The sequence below is a fragment of the Tachyglossus aculeatus genome, chromosome 4 (genome assembly GCF_015852505.1).
Source record: "Tachyglossus aculeatus isolate mTacAcu1 chromosome 4, mTacAcu1.pri, whole genome shotgun sequence".
Classification (NCBI taxonomy): Eukaryota; Metazoa; Chordata; class Mammalia; order Monotremata; family Tachyglossidae; genus Tachyglossus; species Tachyglossus aculeatus.
The window spans coordinates 133,693,231-133,699,230 of record NC_052069.1 but is presented as its reverse complement, the minus strand read 5'-3'; positions in this window follow the sequence as shown (position 1 = coordinate 133,699,230).

Below are 6,000 nucleotides of genomic sequence, written 5' to 3'. Positions count from 1 at the left end.
CTTGGGGAGCTCATTCGCTCCCACGGTTGATCCCTCTATGCGGATGATTCCCGAATCTACGTCTCCGGGTCTGATGTCTCTCCCTCTCTGCAGTCTCGCATCTCCTCCTGCCTTCGAGACATCTCTACTTGGACGTCCTCCCGTCACCTCAAACTTAACGTGTCTGAAACAGAACAGAACAGACCGAACCCTGTCCTCCCCCTGACTTTCCCGTCACTGTAGATGGCACCGCCATCCTTTCTGTCTCACAAGCCTGTAACCTCGGCGTTATCCTTGACTCCGCACTCTCATTCAACCCGCATATTCAGGGCATCGCTAAGTCCCGTCAGTTCGACCTGGGTCACGTCGCTGCAGTCTGCGCTTTTGTCTCCATCCAAACTGCTACCCCGTTAATCCCAATCACTCATCCTATCCCGCTTGGATTACTACATCAGCCTGCTTGCTGACCTCCCTGCCTCCTGTTTCTCTCCACTCCGGTCCTTACCTCACTCTGCTGCCCGGATCATTTTTCTACAGAGACGTCTGGCCACGTTTCCCCTCTCCTCAACAACCTCCGGTGGTTGTCCATCTAATTCCACATCAAACAGAGACTCCTCACCATCGGGAACACCCTCCCTCCTCATATCCGAGGATGACCCTTCCCCTCTTCAGCCTTATTGGAGGCCCATCTCCTCCAAGAAGACTTCCCTGACTAATCCCTCTTTTCCTCCCATTCCTTTCTGCATCCCCCTGACTTGCTCCCTTTATTCACGCCCCCTTCCCAGCCCCACACCACTCTTGTCCATATCTGTCCTTTTTTCATTCATATTAACGCCTGTCTCCCCTCTAGACTGTAAGCTTATTGTGGACAACGAATGTGTCTGTTAGATTGTAGTCTCCCAAGTGCTTAGTACAGCGCTCTGCACATAGGAAGCACTCAATAACTATGATCAAACGACCCATCCTCAGCCCCACAGCACTTAGGTACATATCCAAAATTTTACTATCTGCCTCCCCACTCTTGACTGTAAGCTCATGGGCAGGGAAAGTGCCTACTAACTCTGTTGTAATGCACCCTCCCAAGCGCTTAGCGCAGTGCTCCGCACAAAGTAAGCGCTCAGTAAATACCACTGATCGATTGGTCGATTGACTGATGGGGGTCAACCCAGAGCAAATGCAGTGACTTGGCAAAGAGATGCATCGTGTGTGTGTGTGCTGGAGTTGGCACTTCAAGAGCACAGTTATCAATATATGGCATTTTTGTAGATGATAAATTCCAAGTGTTTTGATGATGCTTGTAATCTGTTGAGTTGGAAGTTTTCCTGAATTGGCTCCTCGTGTCATCATCTTTCCCTCTCTCTCTCTCACACACACGCACACCCCCCCCTCCCCGTACCCTTCATGCTCAAATAAGAACCACTGATTGTGACACTCAAGTGCGTTTGTGGTTCTTAGGGCCCTTGGGAGAGCCACATTCCCACTGTACCACACACGCACACAAACAACAAAAGCCACAGCGTTCCTTATCATCATCATCATCATCAATCGTATTTATTGAGCGCTTACTGTGTGCAGAGCACTGGACTAAGCGCTTGGGAAGTCCAAGTTGGCAACATCTAGAGACGGTCCCTACCCAACAGCGGGCTCACAGTCTAAAAGGGGGAGACAGAGAACAAAACCGAACATGCTTACAAAATAAAATAAATAGAATAGATACGTACAAGTAAAATAAATAAATAAATAGAGTAGCAAATATGTACAAACATATATACATATATACAGGTGGATACATATATACAGGTAGATCCTTAGATCTACTGTTTCCTCTCCGGGCGAATGGCCATCACCCTGGTCCAGGCATTTGCCATGAACCGGCTGGACTCTGCTCTGCACATAGTAAGCGCTCAATAAATATGATTGATTGATTGGACTGTTCTGTCGATGGCTCCACTCCTCTCCGCAGCCTCCGGTCTCGCCCCTCGCTGCGTCTTACCCGGCGCCTCTTTCTAAAATGCTGTTCTGATCACGTCTCCCCGCCTCCTCAAGAGAGTCCGTTGGTTCCGCGTCAAGCAGAAATGCCTGATTGCTGGTGTCAAGGCACTCCGCCTTTTTATGAGATTTGTTAAGTGCTTACTATGTGCCAGATACTGCACTGAGCGCTGCCGTGGGTACAGGCTAATCAGGTAGGACAGAGTCCCTGTCCTACATGGGGCTCCCTTCCCTTCCCCACAGCACCTGTATATATGTATATATGTTTGTACATATTCGTTCCTCTATTTATTTTACTTGTACATATCTATTCTAGTTATTTTATTTTGTTAGTATGTTTGGTTTTGTTCTCCGTCTCCCCCTTTTAGACTGGGAGCCCACTGTTGGGTAGGGACCGTCTCTATATGGTGCCAACTTGGACTTCCCAAGCGCTTAGTACAGTGCTCTGCACACAGTAAGCGCTCAATAAATGCGATTGATGATGATGATGATTAATCCCCGTTTTGCAGATGAGGAAACTGAGGCACAGAGAAGCAGGGTGACTTTTTTATGGTGTCCGTTAAGCGCTTACCCCGGACCAGGCACTGTTTTCTAAATGCTAGGGTGAGTACAAGGTTATCGGGTTGGACACAGTCCCTGTCCCACATGGGGCTCACGGGCTTCTCCCCCATTTTACAGATGAGGGAACTGAGGCCCAGAGGAGTGAAATGACTTGCCCAAGATCACACAGCAGGCAAGCGGCGGAGCCAGGACTAGAATCCAGGTCCTTCTGAGTCCCAGGCCTGTGCTGTATTCACTACCATCAGCTCTCCTCTCTCAGCCCACTGTTGGGTAGGGACTGTCTCTATCTGTTGCCAATTTGTACTTCCCAAGCGCTTAGTACAGTGCTCTGCACATAGTAAGCGCTCAATAAATACGATTGATGATGATGATGATGATTACACCTCAGTCTCTCATTTTGCTCCTCTTAAGCTAACCTACTCTCCGTGCCTTGTTCTCCTCTCTCCCACCTCCGACCCTTTGCCCAAGCCCTTCCTCCTGCAGTCATTCAACCGCATTTAGTGAGCGCTTACTGTGTGCAGAGCACTGTACTAAGCGCTTGGAAAGTACAATTCGGCAACAGATAGAGACAATCCCTACCAACAACGGGCTCACAGAAACCCTTCCCTGTTTCAGTCCACCGGATCCCAGCTCTTCCCATCTTCAGAGCCTTTCGGAAGTCACGTCTCCTCCAGGAGACCTTCCCTGATCCATTTTCCCCCTCCTCCCTTTTTGAACCACCTCAAGCAATCAATCAATCGTATTTATTGAGCGCTTACTGTGTGCAGAGCACTGTGCTAAGCGCTTGGGAAGTCCAAGTTGGCAACATACAGAGACGGTCGCTACCCAACAGTGGGCTCACAGTCTAGAAGGGGGAGACAGAGAATGAAACAAAATATATTAACAAAATAAAATAACTCCCGGGCCAATTACACCCCCAGGCCGCCAAAGAATGTTTCTGCCGATCACCTCACGTAACTCACTATTTAAGTATTTGCTCCTCTAAATATTCATTTTTCCTTTCACATCTTCTTGAGGGCAGGGATCCTATCGTTTAACACTACTCAACCAAGGGCTTAGCACAGTGCTCTGCACAGAGGAGGTGCTCAATACATCCCGTTGATCACTTCACGTTGCATCTCCTGCAGGAAACGAGCACGATGCCCCCGTGCTTCGTACGTGTGCGTTCGGCTGTCGCCTGTGTTGGAAAAAGACATTTCCGAAGATGAAGTTCACCCTAGCCATTCAGTCAGTCGGATTTATGGAGCGCTCACTATGTGCAGAGCGCTTGTGTACTAAGCGCTTGGGAGAGTGTATATTCATTTAATCGGATAAAGTGCTTCCTGTGTTCAATAAGTGCTCGAGGGAATGCAAATACAACAATAAACAGACACGTTCCCTGCCCACATCGAGCTTGCAGACTAGAGGGGAAGACAGACGTTGATAGAAAGCAATAAATGACCGATGGGGACGTAAGTGCCGGGAGACGAATAAAGGGGGCAACTAACTAACTAACCCATCGCAAGTTAACTAACTTAACTAACTCGTCGCAAGTTAAGGCGATGCAGAAGGGAGTCGGGGGGGCTGAACGGAGGTGAGTTTAGGACCCGTAGTCCGGGCCACATTGTGCACACACACACAATATGTCATTTTGTGGCGTTGCAGTGCTAGTGCCTGATGTTTTCGTTTTTGCTGTCTCCGTGAGCCTCTGTGGTTTTCTGCCTCAGATGGACATTCATTTCTCCACGGCAGGATCCCCTGCGGGCTGTCTGGCACAGTAATAATAATAATAATGGTATTTGTTGAGCGCTTACTCTATGCCAGGCACTGTACTAAGTGCTGGGGTGGGTACAAGCAAACTGGGGTGGAGACAGTCCCTGTCCAGCATGGGGCTCACAGTCTCAAGCCCCACTTTACAGATGAGGTAACTGAGGCCCAGAGACGTGAAGTCACACAGCAGGCAAGGGGCAGAGCCGGGATTAGAACCCATGACCTCCTGACTCAGAGGCCCATGCTCTACCCACTCCGCCATGCTGCGTCTGATAGGGCCGGGGGGCGGGGGAGCCCCTGGAGGTTTTCAAACATCAACGAGGCTCCATCTTCCTCCAGACTGCAGGCTCATTGCGGGCGGATAATGTGCCGGCTATATAATAATAATAATGATGATGATGGCATTTATTAAGCGCTTACTGTGTGCAAAGCACTGTTCTAAGCACTAGGGAGGGTACCTCTGATCTACTTCCCCTGAATAAGACCAGTTTGTAGAGTGCAGTCGTCATTGTCTCATACATGAAGTGGTCTTCGGCCCCACCCTTCCCAGCCCCTTCCCAAATCCCGGCATTCCGGCCGGGTCGATTGGATCCTACCACCCCCCCCCCAGACCCTTAGAAGCAGCAGTGACCGCTAAGGCTTGGTGGTGGGCTCTTGCCGGCCGCCAAGTGAAACCTCCGTGCAATCGGTCAGTCAATAAATGGCAGAACACTGTCCTAAGCCCTTGGGAGAGTACGGTACAACAGAGTCGGTAGACGTGTTCCCTGTCCACCGGGAGTTTACAGTCTAGAGGGGGAGATGGACATTAAAATCAATTAAGGGTAAAGTTCAAAGCGCGTAAGTGACCCCGAAGGGAGAGGGAGGGGGGAGAGAAGATGAAGGCTTGATTGGGTAGCACCTCTTGGTTGGGGATGTGATTTTAAAAAGGCTTTGGAAGTAGGAAGAGTGGTGGTCTGTGTGGACGCACTAATAATCATATTAATAATTGTGGTATCTGTTAAACGGTTCCCCACAGCGCCTGTAAATATGTATATAAGTTTGTACATATTCATTACTCTATTTATTTTACTTGTACATATCTATTCTATTTATTTTATTTTGTAAGTATGTTTGGTTTTGTTCTCTGTCTCCCCCTTTTAGACGGTGAGCCCACTGTTGGGTAGGGACCGTCTCTAGATGTTGCCAACTTGGACTTCCCAAGCGCTTAGTACAGTGCTCTGCACACAGTAAGCGCTCAATAAATACAATTGATTGATTGATTGATTGATTACAAGGTGATGAGGTCGACCCACGTGGGGCTCCCAGTCTTAATCCCCATTTTACAGATGAGGTAACTGAGGCCCAGGGAAGCGAAGAGACTTGCCCAAAGTCACACGGGTGACAAGTGGCGGAGCCGGGATTTGAACCCATGACCTCTGACTCCAAAGCCCGGGCTCTTTCCATATTGAAATACTGTACTCTCCCAAGCGCTTAGCACAGTGCTCTGCACTCAGTAAGCGCTCAATAGATACGATTGACGGACTGGGGTCCCTACTTCCCGATTCCAGTCTGACCTCATTCATTCATTCATTGGTATTTATTGAGCACTTACTGTGGGCGGAGCAGGCTGCGTTTTCCGTGCAGGGAGAAACCCCTCTGTAGACTGTAAGCTCGTCATGGGCCGGGAATGTGTCTGTTTATCGTTGTATTGTACTCTCCCAAGCGCTTAGTACAGTGCTCTGC